This window comes from Mirounga leonina, unplaced genomic scaffold, assembly GCF_011800145.1.
Source record: "Mirounga leonina isolate KUSES-001 unplaced genomic scaffold, KU_Mleo_1.0 Mir_127, whole genome shotgun sequence".
Lineage (NCBI taxonomy): Eukaryota > Metazoa > Chordata > Mammalia > Carnivora > Phocidae > Mirounga > Mirounga leonina.
This window is the reverse complement of record NW_023270316.1, coordinates 27128765-27149354: the sequence shown is the minus strand read 5'-3', so window position 1 is coordinate 27149354 and position 20590 is coordinate 27128765. Positions and strand designations below refer to the sequence as shown.

The window sequence follows — 20590 nt, the reverse complement described above, 5'->3', positions numbered from 1 at the left end:
GCTGCAAAGAGAGGGAGATTTAGAATTTATTCACAGTGGCAGAGATGGAGTTGAGATTTTGTTGATCACAGCAGGGAATGTCATCTTTGGGTTTTTATGAAGATTTAATAAGTTGATGTAAATAAACTGGCTTGAATAATTCACAGAGCATATCCTAGGTGTTTATTATTAATAAGTGAGAGGCCACTTCAGGCATTGCCAAAATTGGACTTAAGAGCATTTTACTAGTCCAGGAATTCAGAATTAAAAATCACCCCTTGCTATTGTAATTTAGTTTGTACTTCCTTAGATGTGAAATAAATATTTTATTAAATTGGATATTTATATGAATCAAATGACTCAATGTATGACCTCCAATCAGTATAACTCATTTACTCTTGCAAAAGTTACCATGTGATCACTTTTTGTGTTTTGGGAGTAGACTTACAAAAAGGGATGCAGAACCAGTGCAACAGATAGACAATTTCACTACATTAATCCTCTTATGGGAAGAAAAGGAGAACTAGTGTGTGATATTGCCTAAGCACAAAGCCATATGCAGTAAGTGGAAGGGCTGGCTATCCAATGTAGCAGATCTGCTCATTTCACCATATCCAGCTTTTGTGCTAGTTGGAGACAGTCCTGGAGTATTGTGTAATGTTTCAGAAAGTCCAGTATGGGGAGTGCTGTTTGCATAGTATACACCATCTACTGCTTTGCATTTTGTTCTTAGAATTTCTGGAATTAGTGTTCTTGAGTACTGCCAAACTGCAGCCTCAGTGAAGGTAAATATATTTTATTCTCTGTCTTTGGAAGTATGAGAATTGTAAGTGTTGTTTGTTTTTACTTTTTATTATATTTATGATAGAAAAAATAGTATAATATAATTGGACAAATTCTAAAATTCATCTCAATTTTTATACTAATAGTCTTCATTTTATACATAAGGAAGCTGAAATCTAGCAATTCTAATGATTTGTCCAAGGTCATACATATAATAAATGGCAGAAGTGGATGAAATCTGGGTTTTGATGACCAGAGGTAATGTGCTTTTCACAACAGTCACTCATTAAGCTTCCTCCTAACAGAGAACACTTTATAGCTGACTAATGGTCATCACAAATGTAGATGGTCTTAGACAATTAAGAGTCAAATAACGTGAGTTTATTTTACATATAGAAAATGCATAATTTAATTAAAACATAAATCTGGTTTTGTTTTGTTTTGGTTTTTATGTGTTATTTTGGTAAGTATGAAAAGATAATAGTAATCTGTAATATATGCTACAGTGGCACAGTGTAAGACTGGAATCAAGATCTTTTAATTTTAAGGCAATTATTCACAATGCAGATGATATTTAAAAAATCATAAATATATATATGTAAATAAATTTAAAATTACACAAACATTATTATTTCAAAAACATTTTGCCCATCCTCTATCCTCTTCCCTCTGGCAACCAAAAGTTTGTTTTCTTTATTTATGAGCCTATTTCCACTTCTTGTTTGTTTATTTGTTTGTTTTGTTTCTTAAATTCCACATATGAGTGAAATTATATGGTATTTGTCTTTTTCTGACTGGCTTATTTCATTTAGCATAATATTCTCTAGGTCCATCCATGTAGTTGCAAATGGCAATACGCCATTCTCTTTTATGGCTGAGTAACGTTCCATTGTATATATATACCATACCTTCTTTTTTTTTTTTAAGATTTTATTTATTTATTTGACAGAGAGAGACACAGCGAGAGAAGGAACACAAGCAGGGGGAGTGGGAGAGGGAGAGGCAGGTTCCCTTCTGAGCAGGGAGTCCTATGCGGGGCTCAATCCCAAGGCCCTGGGACCATGACCTGAGCTGAAGGCAGATGCTTAACACCTGAGCCACCCAGGTGCCCCTATACCACACCTTCTTTATCCATTCATAATCATTATGGCTGAGATTAAAATCCTTTACACCACCATTCCTAATCCCAACTTCCTCTCTGCCTTCCCTTTGGGTAGTCATCTCTTAAAAGGTATTTTTCAATCCACATGATTTTCTAAGCATTTCTATACATATAACTTTGTCCAAAAATGAAGGTTGGGATAATTCGTTAAAGACCCTAAACTCTACATATTCCTATTTAATTTGCTGTGTTTACAAAATCATAATAATATCAATGGATATAATTAATTTCAGCAAAGCATTACATAATATAGATTTTATTTGGCCATTTTCATTCTGAAGTAATTTTAAATAATCCACTTTTTCAATTGTATCAGTAATATTTCATAAATATTGTCCTTATACATAATTTGATTATCTTTGTGATTAATTAGAGAAGGGAGGTAATTGTTTTGTAAATTTCATCTCTGGAGATTATTAGAAGAAATATTGAACAGATTTTCAAATTCATGTGACTTTAAGAGTGGTTTTGTTTTGAATCAGAGTTAACAAATGACTAGTATCTTTTCTGTTCTATAATTCTGTATCTGTTTTTTTTAAATAAACTTCAGAAAAAATAATAGAGAGAATAGGAGAGTCTTAAAACTCTCAACACTTTTCAAAAAGTTGTTTTTATAAGAGTAAATCAAAAGGTAAATCAAAAAAATATTTTCAGACAAATGAAAATTTAAACACAACATATCAAAACTTATGAGATGCAACAAAGGAAGTTCAGAGAGAAAAGCTTATGGCTATTAACACATACATTAAGAAAAAAGAAACATCTCAATTTACTACCCAACATTACACCTCAAAATCTAGAAAATGAACAAATTAAGCCCAAAGTTAAGAGAAGGAAGGAAATAATAAAGACTAAAGCAGAAATAAATGGAACAGAGAACAGGAAAGATTAGTGAAACTAAGAGTTGGTTCTTTGAAAAGATAAAGTTGGCAAACGTTTAGCCAGACTAACCAAGAAAAAAAAAAAAAAAAGAGAGGCTGAATTGGGAAGAAATAGAAAATCTGAACAGACCAATAACAAGAAAGGAGATCAATCAATAATCAAAAACCTCTCACCAAAGAAAAACCCATGATCAGATGGTTTCTTAGATTAATTCTACTGAACATTTAAAGAAGAGTAAATGCTAATTCTCAAACTCTTCCCAAAATGTGCAGAGGTAAAAACACTCCTAAACTCATTTTACAAGCCTAGCATTATCCTGATACCAAAGCCAGACAGGGACACTCCAAGAAAAGAAAACTACAAGTCAATATCCCTGATGATTATAGATGAAAAAGTTCTCAATAAAATACTAGCTAACTGAATTCAACAGCAATTAGAAGGATCATACTTTATGATCAAGTGGAATTCACCCCTGGGATACAAGGATGATTCAACCAAAGAAAATCAATAAATACATCACATTAATAGAATGAAAGATAAAATATGTATAATCATCTGATGGATGCAGAAAAAGCATTTGACAAATACAACATCTTTTCATGATAAAAACTTGCAACAAATGGGGTATAGAAAGAATGTACCTTGACATATAAAGGTCACATATGACAAACCCACAGCTAGTGTCATACTCAACCCTGAAGGGTTAAAAGCTTTTCTTATAAGATGAGGAGCAAGACAAGGGTACCCACTCTCACCAATTTTATTCAGTGCAGTAATGGAAGTCCTAGCCAGAGCAATGAAGCAAGAAAAAGAAATAAAAGGCATCCATATTGGAAAGGAAAAAGTAAAATGGTCTGTTTTCAAATGACGTGATTTTATATATGGAAAGTCCTAGACTCCACCAAAAATTTAGAACTAATTAATAATATCCAGTAAAGTTGTGGGATATAAAATCAATATATTTAGAAATCAGTTGCATTTCTATAAATAACAGCCACATTTCTAAAAAAGAAATTAAGGGATTCATAATAGTCTTTCTGCTTGCATTGTTCAGCTTTCTCTGCTGCTTCACCTTGCATACCTTCAGGTAACCTTAAGTGACACCTTTTCACTAGCTTTCCAGACTAATTAAGTCTCAATGCTATCTAAAATTTTACTGCATATTTTACTCCCCTTTCTGATATTGGTAACACTTGTATTAATTGCTCAGTGTGTATCTTCATATTAGACTGTTCAGGAACTATTCTGTCATGCTCACTGCTGTGTGCCTAGATCTGTCACAGAGTAGAGGTCAATGATTAATTGTTGCTGATTTAATATCTTCACTATTTCAAACTTGGGTGACTTGGAATATGAAATAATTTATTTTATTTTATTTTTTTAAGAGATTTATTTTTTTTAAGATTTTATTTTATTTATTTGACAGAGAGAGAGACAGACAGCTAGAGAGGGAACACAAGCAGGGGGAGTGGGAGAGGGAGAAGCAGGTTTCCCGCGGAGCAGGGAGCCCGATGCGGGGCTCGATCCCAGGACCCTGGGATCATGACCTGAGCAGAAGGCAGACGCTTAACGGCTGAACCACCCAGGCGCCCCTGAAATAATTATTGATAGAAATAAGGATCTAAAACGAAAAGCTAATTTTTCCAGGAAATAAGATAAATGTATGTTTTCATGCTCAATTTTAATTTAGATAGGACTTCCAGGTATAGTCATTTAGAGCCAATTATAAGCACGAAGCTTAAAAAAAGTACAAAAGGAAACACTAAAATGAATAAAAAACTTAAAATACAAATAGTCGTATATTGATAAGGAGAAAAAAGAAAACATGTGGCAGAGAACAGAAAATTGCCTAAGCATGAGCATCCACTATGAGAATCTAATCATTAAGGTTATGAGAATTAATATGATTGCTCAGGAAAAAATACAGGAATAAAGCCAAGGACTGAACTTTGAAGAACGGCTTAATTTTGGGAATAGAGTGAACAAAAATAGCATGTAAAGGATAGAGAGAAAGAAGAGAGCAATGTTTGTATGAAGTTACAGAAACCAGAGAAGGGAGTGCATGAGTCAGAACAAGTGCTACAAAAGAGTCTGAGGCTGGAGACTGAGGAAATGATGGTGTTCAGTACGTAGGAGTAGGAGTTCAACAGTGCTTTTCAAGGAACAGTTGGAGTAGGGTAGGGGAGTTACATTAAAGAGTTTTAAGAACTATTTGGAAAAGACAAAATGGGAGCTAGGACACAAATATTTTTCAAGGATTCAGGTCAAAAGTTTGAAAAATGAGGGGCACCTGTGTGGATCAGTTGGTTAAGCATCTGCCTTTTGGCTCAGGTCATGATCCCAGGGTCCTGGGATTGAGCCCCCCATGGGCTCCCTGCTTAGCGGGGAGTCTGCTTCTCCTTCTTCCTCTGCTGTTCCCCATGCTTGTGCTCTCTCACTCTCTCTGTCAAATAAGTAAATAAAATCTTTAAAATAAAAGTGTGAAAAATGGGGTTTTAGCTTGAAAGGAGGGCAGGTTTTTTATTTTTCTTTCAAAGGAAAAGGAAGATTTGACCATGTATAAGGTAGAAAGAAATATCCAGTGAATTGGGTTGAGTTAGAGAATTAAGAAAGAAAAGAGATTAACTGAGGAAGAAACTTATTAGAAAAGGCATAGAGATTATTATTTACCTTTATCATCATCATCATTATTATCATTGCCATCTTTATTAGGATAGATTCAAGAATGTAGGTTGAGAGCTTCAGCTTTTCAAATAATAATAATAGCCGTAATTTGTTAAATGTTTATAATCTGCCAAAAATCTGTTAATTACCCCTTATCCCCTGTAAGGTAGAAAATTGTACATCTATTTTGGAGATGATGACATTGAGGTTGTGAAGCTGGAAAACTGGTCAGGGTCACTCCATGTCAACAAAGAGTATTTAACTTTGACTCCAAACCCAAAGCACTCCACCACAGCATGATGCTGTTTCCCTGCAAAGGGAATGATTTCCTCAAAACAATGCAAAAGCAAAGAGGGAGAGATGCACAGATTTTTTGAGTGGAAACGAAGGCAATTGGGTAAGCTTAGGTTGGGATGGTTTCAATTTTCCCAGTAGGAGGTGAGGTTATGTGCTTAGAGGGGAGGGGGGAGCACTGGGATTAGGGACTTGAGTGCAGTGGAAACATTTGGAACAGCTGCGGCGAGGAATGCACTAGGGAGTCAACAAATGATAAATAAAAGATTTGCTGAGATACAGTGAGAGACCAGCTGAGGTTACTTGACTTGGTCACTACTGTCTAGTGACTTGCTTCAGTTTACAAACATGGGAAGAGAAATTGGGCAGTAAGGGTTATTGAAATGTGGGGATTGGTAAGGTGGAAATAGCTGGAGATCAAAGAGGGGGGAGAAGTAAGTGGGCCGTAAGTGCATTATGACCTGATTGATTGTGTGGGTGTTGGCAGAGTAGAGAGGAAGGGTGTGGCTCCGAGGAAGAAGTGTGCATGATGAAGCTACTAGACTGCATGATGAAGATGAAGACAGAAGAAGAGAAGACATGAGAGAGGCAGAAGGATAGCAATCCATCTGTAGTTTAATAATGATAAAATAATTTTAAAAAGAATTGCTAACATTTAATGATTGCTCATCTTCGGCTAAAACCAATACCTGTGTTACTGTGTTGAATTCTCATAATAACACCATCAGTTTGATATCATTATCTCCACTCTATATGTGAAGAAACCAAAAGCTGGATAAATTAAGTAACTTGAAGAGGATTTTAATCCTCCTGGAAATGGAAGAGAAGGGATTCAAGGACAGATTGTTGGGCAGCAGAGCCCAGTGAACTTATCCAAGAAGGAATCTTTGATGAGGGTTGAGGCGCCCCTTTGTAACATATACACATGGTTGAATAACTCCAGTTCTTTGAGATCCTTTAGTAAAAAAAAGATATATATATGCTTATATGTAATTCTTATAAAATCCAAGTATACTACTTCATACATTTCATGTCATAGGAAAACTTTCTGGGGAAGGTACACACCTGCTAATTGTTACTAACACCCTCAGACATATTTTATTGGTCAGGCTGTAGTGCTCTTGCAAAGTTTTAGTTCTTGCAGCTGGATGAAGCTGCACGTTTTGAATGCCTGAAATTTGACCTAAATGGTGTTGACATTACAGTGACTGTGAGTGATGGAAAAGGAAACAAAAAATCTTGGATTTTTTTCCTCTACAGAGACCTCTTCTCCTTAAATTAATAACAACAACAGACTTAGAAAATATCTCATGAACCGTAGACTGCAGCCAGAAGTACAGCTGCGGAGTTCCAAGAGGCCCACAGAGACGCCTGCCTTTCAGGCTAAATCTTTCCACTCATAAAACTCCCCCTGTTGTGTTGTGAAAGTGTCCTCTCTGCTTGTTATTTTATTTATTTATTTTTGTTTTATTCTATTTTATTGACATTTAAGTGTCAGTGGAAAAGATCTCCAATGCTTGACATGGATAACTTTGGCAATCTATATTTATTGTGCTATGATTTCACAGAAACAGAAAGAGGGAAAGACAACTGAATTCAATAAGTGTATATTGACAAGTACACTAATGAGTGAAGTTCTAGATTCCTAGGGAGCTTACAAGGTGATTGAAGCATGATCTCTGTCCTCAGAAGCAATATGGTTTAGAGAGACAGGTGGGCAATACTGAGCGATGATTATAATATGAATCACAAGGTCACTTTATTTTGAAAAGTTTTGGAAGTGAGTTTTGGTAATATAGATGAGGAGATATTACATATGGTTAGTGGACCTGAAAAGTGATTGAGGCATTAATAGCAAGTAAAGCAAAGATTTTGATAGGTGTATGTAAGATTAAAACTCAAGCCAGGTAGAGAGTATCTCAGTATCACAGGCAGCAAGGCAAGACGGTGAAGGTAATTTTCATGAAACAATGTGGACCTGCTCTGTGTAGTAGCTCCAACTGTATGCATGAGAAATATGCACTGAGGCCATTTTTGAGATTTTTTAAAAAAAGATTTATTTATTTATTTGAGGGAGAGAAATAGAGAGATAGCAGGGGGAGGGGCAGAGGGAGAGGGAGAGAGAAAATCCTCAAGCAGACTCCCTGCTGAGTGTGGAGCTGGACGAGGGGCTTAATCCCAGGACTCTGAGATCATGACCTGAGCCGAAATCAAGAGTTGGCCATTTAACTGACTGAGCCACCCAGGCACCCTGAGAATTTTTTAATGTATGGTTGACGAGTACAAGCAGCATTGTTTTCTGCGACTGTGAGCAGTGAAAGATTTATGAACAACTAAGTCATATAATCCATATATTCTTTAGGCAACACATTCACTTAAAGATATGAATGAGGCAATTACCTGGAACATTATACTTAATTACTTTTTCATTGTTTACTTATGCATTTTGCTAAAAGTAATATGCAAACTTTAATTACATTGATATATGTGATAAGGGAGTTAAATAATTGACCCTATATAATGACAGAAACTTTGAATGAAGAAGCGTTAAGAGAGGTGTTCTAGATGCCCTTTGTCACTTCTCTTTCTGACAGTAAAGTAGACTTCAAACTCTGACTTTGCCACTTGAAATAGCTGAAAAGCTGGAGTGTGTGTGGCAGGAAGAGTAAACATGTTTATACCTGCATTGCTAAAGTGGCAAGATAACAAAGAATCCCACAGAGAATAACAATGAGAAGAACATCCAGAAAGTAACCAATCATCAAAACCTACTTTGACCTTACTGAAAAACTTGGATACCTTGAATTTTCTGCTCTGATGGTTGTATGGGAATTAGCCTAAGGAGACAGTCTAACCTAGAGTTAGGAGCCCATATAAGGGACTCCCACTATAAAGCTGGAAAAAAAGGGATTTTGTTGGCATTGTAAGGATAAGAGGGAAATGAAACTGTCAAACAGAAAGTGACCGAAAAACAAAAGAAAAACTAACAAAGCAACCAAAATCTGTCTTCAACTTGGCATCTGGAGGAGAGGAAGAACAACCAACCCTCATTTCAGGTTGTGTTCATACAGGCTATCTGTATGCTCAGAAAAAAATAACTAAAGTGATTTTAGGTTGGTAGTACCTCCATGAAATAAAGAGACCCAACTTCAATGAAATAATACCAATGTGTATGAAAAAAAGAGAAATTTTAAGAAACATTTTACTCCCAAATTAATTTTTTTGAGAGTGGCAAAGCTTTGATACTAAAACAGACTAGAATAGAAATTCATGAGAATTTCTCTTACGAAAAAAATGTCTTCAATCAAACAGTAATAAACCAAATCAGCACTGTTAAAAAGTATGATTCAGAATGAGCTAACTGCATTTATCACAGAAACAAAACCTTGGATTAAGGTTAGGAAATTGATTCCTATAGGTAACCATATGTATCAAGACTAGTTATTGTCCCAATATTTATTTTCTCCTTCTTCCGTATAAATGGAAGTTTTGCTGAGAAATACGAGTTTCTAGAAATACAGCGGGGTTTTTAAAAATTTACTTTGAAGTTTTTTAGTGTGAGCATGTATTTTCCCAGAATAGCACACTAATTTCCCAGGCTTCTCTGCAAATACATGCTGTCTTGGGTCTAAATTCTGGCCAAAAGAATGCCAGATGGTGTGATGCATTTAACTTTCATTCAGTTCTCTTAAATAAAAAGGAGCAGGAGCATACCTGATTTCAACTTTTTTTCCTTTTTTGCTTGCAAAATGTTGATATCTCCTACAATACCCTTGTAAACACATTGAAGAATGGAGGCAAAAGGCAGAAAGAATCTGGAACAGATTCTATATCATACTTGAAGTCTTCATGCCTCGTCTACTAAATACAAAAGAAATAAACTTTTATTAAGCAATTCTTACTTGAGATTCATTAACAGTTACTGAATCTATATACTGAGTAATACACCACATTAATATAAAGAAGAAAAACCATATGATCATCTCAGTACATAAGGAAAATGTATTTAAAAATGTTCAACATCAATTCATTAAATATCAAATTAGGGTTGGAAGAAAATTTCATTAAGCTAGTAAAAGGCATAAAATCATCTACAATATCTACAGTAAATATTATAATTACGATGAAATGATGTTAGCATTCTCACTAACAATGTGGTAGATTAAAGAGGGTCATAAATTGTTTGACACCCTTGCTGGGTTCTATGTCTCCTAGCCTTGAATCTTGGTAGGCTCTTTGAAGAATACGGCAAAAGTGAGGATACACCAGTTTCTGGGCCCAGGCTTTAAGAAACCAGCAGCTTCCATTTCCACCCCTGTGCAATCTTCTCTCTGGGTGCCTTGGTCACCATGTAAGAAGTTGAACTACACTGAGAACAGCTTGCTGGGAAGGCCGTATATCCCCATTCAGATGGGTAGTCCCACATAAGCTCAGCTGCTAATTCATTCTTGCCAAGACTCCAGACATGTAAACGAAGCCATTTTGGACATTGCAACCAGTCCATGTGCCAGCAGAACATTAATTCAGGGCCACAGTTAAAATATATGGAGGAAAGAACTGCTCAGCCAAGTTCTTAACATAGTCTTAAGAATAATAGAAAAGGTGGTTTTATTCTCCAGTTACTTTAAAAAAAAAACAACAAAAAACAAACAGACTTTAGTTTCTAGGACAGTTTTAGGTTAACCAAAAACCTGAGCAGACAGTATGTAGAGTTCCCATATACCACCTCCCCCCATATAGTTTCCCCTATTAGTAACATTATGCTTTAGTGTGGTGTTTGTTACAATTAATTAATGAGCCCCTCATTAACTAATGTTCATAGTTTATATTAAGGCTCACTCTTGGTGTTGTACAGTTTATAGATCTTGACAAATGCTTAATGCCATGTATACACTGTTAAAATATCATAGTTTCACAGCCCTAAAAACCTCCTGTATTTTTTCTATTTATCCTATCACCCTCCAATCCCGGGAAACCACTGTTCTTATTCCTGCCTCTATAGTTTTGCCTTTTCCAGAATGTCATATCATTGGAGTAATAGAGTACGTGGTATTTTCAGACTGGCTTCTTTTATTTAGCAATATGCATTTAAGGTCTTTTCATGGATTAATAGCTCATTTCTTTTAATCACTGAATATTTCATTGTACGGCTATACCATAATTTTCCATTCACCTATTGAAGGACATTTTCTTTGATTCTAGATTTTGGTGATTATAAATAAATCTGCTATAAACATTATGTGAAAGCTGTTGTGTAGACATAAGCTTTCAATTCAAGACATCCTAGGATGTAATTGTTGATACATACAGTATGACTATGTTTAGTTTTGAAAGAAACTGCCAAGGTATGAGTTGTAAGACTGAACCATTGTGAATTCTCACCACTAATGAATGATAGTTCCTGTTGGTCTGTATCTGCACCAAAATTTGGAGGTGTTAGTGTTTTTTGTTCTTGTCAGTGTCTTGCATTTTAGCCATTCTAATAGGTGTGTACTGATATCTCATTTTTTTAAATTTAAAATTCCCTAATGACATTTAATGTTGAGTATCTTTTCATTGGTCTATTTGCCATCTGTATTGTGTATCTTCTTTGATGAGGTGTTTCTTTTGCCCATATTTAAATTGGGTTGCTTATTTTCTTATTCTTAAATTTTAAGAATTATTTATATATTTTGAAGGCATGGCTTTTATTAGATATGTTTTGCAAAACATTTTTCCCAGTCTGCAGTTTGCCTTATTCTCTGAGTAGTATCTTCCTCTATGGGAGAAAAATTAATTTTTAAAGTCCAATCTGTTAATTTACATTTCAGTCCATTCAATGGTCCATTCTGTGTTAATTTTTGTGAAAGGTACAAAATCTGTGTCTAGATTCTTTTTTCTCCTATTCTTCTTTTTTCATGTAGATGTCCCATTGTTCTATCACCATTTGGTAAAAAGACAATTCTTTCTCCATTGAATTGTCTTTGATTACTTATAAAAATCAGGCTACTTTGGAGTCTTGCAGCTCAAAACTGGGGACTCATAGATGGAAAGTACAGGCTGCATCAAGCTAAACTCAGGAGGGCATAATTTTTTTCAATCAGCACATGGCACTGAACATCTATATGTCGAATCCTGTGGAAATGAAACATTTTTTGCTCTCAGAGAACATCCAAAGTAGGATCATTTTGGCTGCTGTGCTGAGAATATACTGACAGACAGTATGGGAGGAATAATGAAAAAAATATGAAGTTATTGCAAAATTTTTCCATGTCATCTAAAATGCCTAATTTAGGCTCAAGACAAGCTTGATGTAGGAAGACTGTGAATTCATCTCCACCATGGAACACACCAAATTACACCTATTAATACAACAACTTCTGAAGAACTGAGGGCTGACTGAACAGCTACTAAACGACCAAAGATAGAGAGAATGGCAAGAGAACAGTCAGAGAGATGGAGACATGCCATGGTTTAAAAGAGTAACAAGCATATGCAATCACAGCTCCAGACAGCGACCAAAGGCACCAAGTCCATACAGTCTGCCTAGGGGACACCATACATGAGGCCACTCCTTCAACTTTAGGAGAGGGAGCCATTTCACCTAATCCATAGAAAAACACAAAGTCAAGCAAAATGGAGAGACTGAGGAATATGCTCCAAAAGAAAGAACAACAACAACAAAATGCAGAAAAAGAACTAAATGAAACAGAAATAAGCAATATGCCTGATAAAGAATTTAAAGGAATTATCATAGAGATATTTACTAGGCTGGAGAAAAGAATAGAAGAACTCAGTAAGACCTTCAATAAAGAGATAGAAAATATTAAAAAGAACCAATCAGAGACAAAGAATACCATAACTGAAATAAAGAAACACACTAGATGGAATCAACAGTAGATTTGAGCATTTGGAAGAATGTATCAGCAATCTGGAAGATAAGATAATGGAAAGCACAGAAGCTGAAGAGCAAAAAGAGAAAAAAACTAAAAAAATGAGAATAGATTAAGAGATCTCTTGGACAACATCAGAAGAACAAATATTCACATTATAGGGGTCCTAGAAGAAGAAGGGAGAGAAAGGTGGAGTAAACTTATTTCAAGAAATAATAACTGAAAACTTCCTGAACCCAGGTACGGAAATAGATATCCAAGTCCAAGAGTCAGAGAGTTCCAAATAAGATGAATCCAAGGAGGTCCACATCATGGCACATAATAATTAAAATATCAAATGTTAAAGATAAAGAGAGAATCTTAAAAGCAGCAAGAGAAACAAAAAGTTACCTGCAAGAGAAAACCTATAAGGCTATCAGTTAATTTTTCAGCAGAAACTTTGTGACTCAGAAGAGAGTGGCATGATATAATCCAAGTGCTGAAAGGGAAAAAAAAGCCTACAACCAAGAATACTTTACCTGGCAAGGATATCATTCAGATTTGAAGGAGAGATAAGCAGTTTCCCAGACAAACAAAAGATAAAAGAGTTCATCATCATTAAACCAGCCTTACAATAAATGTTAAAGGGACTTCTTATATGGAAAAGGAATGGCCATAAGAAAAATAATAATAAAAAGATGTAAAATAGGGGCACCTGGGTGGCTCAGTCATTAAGTGTCTGCCTTTGGCTCAGGTCATGATCCCAGGATCCTGGGATCGAGCCCCGCATCAGGCTCCCTGCTTGGCGGGAAGCCTGCTTCTCCTCCTTCCACTCCCCCTGCTTGTGTTCCCCTCTCTCGCTGTGTCTCTCTCTGTCCAATAAATAAAATCTTAAAAAAAAAAGATGTAAAATATAACAACACATACATAAAATATGGAGAAGGGAGTAAAAAAGGAAGAGATGGGGAAAGAAGTGAAAAAAAGAAGATTTCTTTCTTCTTCTGTTTTTTTTGTTTGTTTGTTTTTAAGAATGTGTTTGCACTTAAATGACTGTCATATTAACATGGACTGCTGTTTACTTAGGATGTTATATATTGACCAAATGGTGACCACACACCCAAAACCTATGATAGATACACAAAAGAGAAAGAGAAAGAAAGCCAAACAAGACACTATAAATGCTCACTGATCACAAAGAAAGAGAGCCAGAGAAGAAGAAAGGAACAAAGAACTACAAAATAACCAGAAAACAAATGTTTAAAATGACAATCAGTACATACCTACCAATAATTACTTTAAATGTAAATGACCTAAATGCTCCAATCGAAAGACATAGACCTGTGGAATGGATAAAAAAACCCAAAAAACAAGACCCATCTGTATCTGCCTATAAGAGACTCAACTCAGACTTAGAGCCATATACAGACTGAAAGTGAAGAGATGGAAAAATATTCACCATGCAAATGGATGCAAAAAAGAAAGAAAGAAAGAAAGAAAAAGCCAAGGTAGCAATTAATATCAGACAAAATAGACTTTAAAACAAGAGACAAAGAAGGGCATTGCATAATGATAAAGGGGTCAGTCCAACAAGAGGATATAACAGTTGTAATTATTTTTGCATTCAACATGGTAGCACCCAAATATTTAAAGCAGTTAATAACAAACATAAAAAAGTAATCAGCAGTAATACAATAACAGTAGGGGGCTTTAACCTTTCACTTACCTTAATGGATGGATCATCCAGGCAGAAAAATCAATAAGAAAACAATATCTTTGAATGACACCTTGGATCAAATGGACATAACAGATATATACAGAACATTTCATCCCAAACAACAGAATACACATTCTTTTCAAGTGCACATGGAACACTTTTTAGAATAGATCACATATTAGACCATAAAATAAGCCTCAATATATTTAAGAAGCTAGAAATTATACCATACATCCTTTTGACAACAGTATGAAACTAGAAATAAATTGCACACACACACACACACACTTGAAAAAACACAGATATGTGGAGACTAAATAATATTATACTAAACAACCAATGGGTCAATGAAGCAATCAAAAACAAAATGAAAAAATACATGGAGACAAATGAAGAAGAAAAAGCAACAGACCAAAATCATGGGACACAGCAAAAGCACTTATAAGAGGAAAGTATATAGCAATACAGGCCTACCTTAAGAAACGAGAAAAACTCAAATAAACAATCTAACCTTACACCTAAAGGAACTAGAGAAAGAACAAACAAAACCCAGTGTGAGTACAAGAAAGGAAATAATAAAGATCAGAGCAGATAAAAAATGACATAGATACTAAAAAGCAATAGGAAAAAAAACAGTGAAGGCAAAAGGTGGTCCTTTGAAAAGATCAACAAAATACAGACCTTAGCCAGATGCATCAATAAAAAAAGAGAAAGGACCTAATACATAAAATAGAAACGAGAGAGGAGAAGTAATAAATTACAGCACAGAAATACAAAAGATTATATGAGCGCACTATGAAAAATTATATGCCAACAAATTGGACAAACTAGAATACATGGATAAATTCCTAGAAACATACAATCTTCCAAAACTGAACCAGGAAGAAATAGAAAATCTGAACAGACTGATTACAAGTAACAAAATTAAACTGGTAATAAAAAAAAAAACCCAAAAAATAAAAGTCCGGGGACTTGATGGATTCATAAGTGAATTCTACAAGACAATTAAAAGAGCTAAAACCTATTTTCCTCAAACTATTTCCCCCCCGCAAAAAAAAAAAAAATAGAAGAGGAAGGAAAGCTTCCAAATACATTCTATGAGGCCAGCATTATCCTGATTCCAAAACCAAAGACTCCGCAAAAAAAGAAAATTACAGGCCAATGTCCCTGATAAACATAATGCAAAAGTCCTCAACAAAATAGTAGCAAACCACATGCAACAATACATTAAAAAGATTATTCACCATGATCAGGAGGTATTTATTCCTGGGATGCAAGGATGGTTGAATATTTGTCAATCAATGTCATACACCACATCAACAAAACAAAGGATAAAAAACATATGATCATCTCAAGATGCAGAAAAAACATTTGACAAGATTAAACATCCTTCATGATAAAAACTTAACAAAATGGGTTTAGAGGGAACATACCTCAACATAATAAAGGCCATATATGAAAAATCCACAGCTTGACATCATCCTTAATGGTGAAAAACTGAAAAAGAACAGAAATATTAAAAAGAGTCATTCATATTGGTAAGATGACTTTAAACTGTTACTATTTATAGATGGTATTATACATGGAAAATCCGAAAAACTCCACCAAAAAAATTAAAAAAACAAACTAGTAAAAGTAATAATTTCAGTAAAGTGGCAGGATACAAAATTAATACCCAGAAATTGGTAGTGTTTTTATACACTAACAACAATAATGCAGAAAGAGAAATTTTAAAAACCCTGCACAATTTATAATTGCACCAAAAGTCATAAAATACCTAGGAATAAACTTTACCAAAGAAGTGAAAGTCCTGTACTCTGAAAACTATAAAACACTGATGAAAGAAATTAAAGATGGCACAAACAAATGGAATTTATTCCATGCTCATGGACTTGAAGAATTAATACTGTTAAAATGTCCATATTACCTAAAGCAATCTACAGATTCAATGCAATCCCTATCAAAATACTAAAAGCATTTTTCATAAAACTAAAACAAATAATACTAAAATTTATATGGAACCACAAAGACCCAAAATAATCAGAGCAATCTGGAGAAAGAAGAATAGCTGGAGGTACCACAATTCCGGATTTCAAGATATACTACCAAGCTACAGTAATCAAAGCAGTATGGCACTGGCACAAAAATAGAACATAGATCAATGCAACATAATAGAAACCCCAGAAATAAACCCACATTTATTTGATTAATTAATCTATGACAAAGGAGGATTAATTAATCTATGACAAAGGAGACAAGAATATACAATGGGGAAAGAGTCTTTTTAACAATAATTGGTGTTGGAAAAACTGGACAGCTATATGCAAAAGAATGGAAATGGACTACTTTGTAACACCATAGACAAATATAAACTGAAAATGGATTAAAGACCTAAATATGAGACCTGGAACTATAAAAATTCCAGAATAAAACACAGGAAGTAATTTCTCTGACATCAGTCATAGCAGCATTTTTCTAGATACATCTCACAAGGCAAGGAAAACAAAAAGAAAAAAGAAAACTATTGAGTCTATATAAAAATAAAAAGGTTTTGCACAGAAAAGGAAACCATCAAGAAAAAAAGACAACTTACTGAATGGGAGGAAATATTTGCAAATGATATATCCATTAAGGGGTTAATATCCAAAATATATAAACAACTGACATAACTCAACACCAAAAAAACACAAATAATCCAATTAAAAATGGGCAGAGGACCTGAACAGATATTTCTCCAAAGAATGCATACAGATGGCCTACAGACACATGAAAAGATGTTCAACATCACTAATCATCAGGGAAATGCAAATCAAAACACAATGAGATATCACTTCATACCTGTCAAAATGGTTAGTATCAAAACCACAAGAAACAAGTGTTGGTGAGGATGTGGAGAAAAAGGAACACTTGTGCACTGTTGGTGGGAATGTAAACTGTTGCAGTCACTATGAGAAACAGTATAGATGTTCCTCAAAAAACTAAAAATAGAAATAATAATTTCACAATTGGGTATTTATCCAGGGAAAATGAAAACACTAACTCAAAAAATACATGCACTCCTATTTTTATTGCAGTGTTATTTACAATAGTCAGGACATGGAGGCAACTTAAGTGTCCATCAATACACAAATCGATAAAGAAACTGTGGCATATATACACAATGCAATATTACACAGCCATGAAAAAGGAGGAGATTGTGCCATTTGAGACAACATGGATGGATCTAGAGGGTATTATGCTAAGTGAAATAAATCAGATTGAGAAAGACAAATACCATATGATTCCACTCATAAATAAAATCTAAGAAAATGAATAAACAAACAAAAAGCAGAATCAGAATTATATAGAGAGAGAACAAACTGATGTCTGCTAGAGAGGAGAGGGTGAAAGTGTTGGGCAAAACTGGTTAAAGGGAGAAGGACAGTTACTGATACAGTAGTAGTGATGTAATGGGACAAATAAATAGTAGCTACACTTGTGCTGAACATAGCATAATGTATAAACTTGTCAAATCACTAAAATGTATACCTGAAACTAATGTAACATTGTGTGTCAATAATACTCAAAAAAATAAAAATAAAAATCAGGCTACTTTGAGTAATACCAAAGAGCATGATTGCTGGATTATATGGTAAGAGTATTTTCAGTTATGTAAGAAAGTGCCTAACTGTCTTACAACTGGTTGTAACATTTTGCATTACCACCAGCAATGAATGAGAGTTCCTGTTGCTCTACATCCTTTCCAGCATTTGCTACTGTTAGCCTTCTTTGGTTATAACTTTTATATTATTCCATTTTCTTTCATTTCTTAGTCTATCAATTATACTTCTTTTAAAATTTTTAAGCAGTTGCTCTAGATTTTTCCATATATACTTATAACTAATCTAACCCCAACTACTGCAAACTAATTACTTTATAATATAGTATTCCCAATTCCTCTCTCTGGTCTCTTAACACATTGCTGTTATTTAATTTATACATACACTGTAATCACCTAATAGAATTGCTATTATTTGTCTGAACAGATTTCTGGAAGATCATTAAGAATAAGAAACATAAACATTTTAATTTTATTTATTCCTTCTCTGATGCTCTCCTTTACATGGATCCAAGTTTCTGACTTATGTAATTTTCCTTCTCCCTGAAGAATTTATTTTACTATTTCTTGCAAGACAGTTCTGCTGGCGGAAAATTCTCTTAGTTGTTCCTTGAGAAAGTTTTTACTTCTTCACTTTTGAAGAATAATTTCACTGGATGCAGAATTCTGGATTCACATTTTTTTCTTTCAACATTATATTTTACTCCACCCTCTTCTTGCTGGCATCATATCTGATGAGAAGGCTGATATATTTCTTTTCTAAGTTAAGTATCCCCCCTAGCCCACCTCTGACTCCTTTCAGGATTTTTTTCACTTTGAATGTATGTGTCTAGATGCAGATTTTTTGGTATTTATTGTGCTTGGTGTTCTTAGGAGTCCCAGATCTGTGATTTAATGACTGTCATTAGTTTTGAAAAATTCTCATCCATTATTGCTTCAAATATTTTTTGTGCTCCTTCTCTCTTTCTTTTCCTTCTGCCACTTCTATATATAAGTATATTATACCTTTGTAATTGTCATATAGTTCTTGGATATTATATTCTTTTTTTTTCATTTTTTTATATACATGTCAGTTTGGAAAGTTTCTATGGACAGACATATCGTTCAGCAAATTGATTCTTTATTCATCTGTGCCCAGTCTACTGACAAGACTATCAAAGGTATTTTTTGTTACTGTTATAACAATTTTTTATGTCTAGCTTTTATTTTTGATTCTTCCTTCTGCTTTAATTAAATCTCTTCTTACATGCAGCATAACTTTTCTTGAGGGTTTTTAATATGTTAATCATAGTTATTTTAAAATGCCTATCTGAGAATTCAAAACCATTTTAACAGATTCAGAGATGTTTGCTTTGTCTCCACAGACTGTTTTTACTTGACTTTTAACATGTCATGTACATTTTTGTTGAAAGCTGGACACGAAGTATCGAGTAATAGGACCTGGAGTAATTAGGGCTTTTTGTCAGGCTTTATGTGACTATGGCTGGGAATTAAACTGTGTTTCATGCATGATATTGCTATAGGTGCCAGAGGCTTTGGTTTCTTATGGTTTCTTTGTTTTGTTTTGCTTTTCCTCCCCTGTTGTCCTTGGGTTTCCTTAAGAACTCCTTCTAATATAGGGACTGTGTTTTATACACTCTAAGTTGTAATCCACTGTTATCATTCTATAGTCCAATTACAGTCTCCAATGTGCTCGCCTTTCGGTAAGCCAGTCTTAGTTCTGACTACACATATTTACCTCTCCAGATCTTGAGGTTGTAGTTTCCCTTGTGACCTCAATTCTCTGAGGGACCTATGAAAAATCATTGATTTTTACTTTGTTCATTTTTTTCCTTGTTGTGACAGTGAGAATTATGACTTCCCAGCTCTTTACATGTTGGAGCTGATACTAGAAATCTCCCCAATGAGCATTTTTGAAGTCAGTATAATTTTGACATCAAAACAGACTAGCAGAGTATGAGGAAGGAAACCTGTAAGTCAAAGTGGCCCACAAAATTGTGAGATATAATAAGATAATTATTGTTTTAAGCCACTATGTTTTAGAGGAGTTTGTTATAAAGCAATAAGCAACCAAAATACCAATATATAAAGGTGTTATTAGAATTATAAAAAGAATTTGGTAAAATTGCTGGATACAATCAATTCAGGAAATCAACTGAAGTTCTTATACATCAACTGTAATAAGAAAATGTGACTAGGGGCACCTGGGTGGCTCAGTCAGTTAAGTGTCTGCCTTCGGCTCAGGTCATGATCCCAGCATCCTGGGATCGAGCCCCACATTGGGCTCTCTGTTCAGTGAGGAGCCTGCTTCTCTCTCTCCCTCTGCCCCTCACTCTGCCTACTTGTGCTCTCTCTCTCTCTCTGTCAAATAAATAAATAAAATCTTTAAAAAAAGAAAAGAAAATGTGACTAGAAAATATTATTTAAAATAGTAAAACAAAGAGCATTCAGATAAATGTGACAAAAGATAGATAAGCCTTTTAATAAAAAACATTAAAACTTTACTGAAAGTTAATAATGAAGACGATGGAGAAATATATTACTAACTGTGAAAACTCAGTATTCTAAAGATATCAATCTTTTCAACCTATAGAATTACTAAAATCCCCATCAAAATACTTAAAGTTTTTAGTGGAAATTGCTTAGTAAATTCTATAATAAAA

At 34.4% G+C, this 20590-nt stretch overlaps 1 long non-coding RNA gene across 3 annotated transcripts in view; it reads left to right on the top strand.

The window, feature by feature from the left end:
• Positions 1 to 528: 528 nt before the first annotated feature.
• LOC118009309 overlaps positions 529 to 20590 on the top strand; it is an 80944-nt gene continuing 60882 nt past the window's right edge. The window contains exon 1 of one of the 3 annotated variants that reach the window (XR_004678875.1): positions 529 to 764. This is a non-coding gene — a long non-coding RNA (uncharacterized LOC118009309). The remainder of the gene's footprint in view (positions 765 to 20590) is intronic. The other 2 variants (XR_004678874.1, XR_004678876.1) reach the window with 2 other exon arrangements.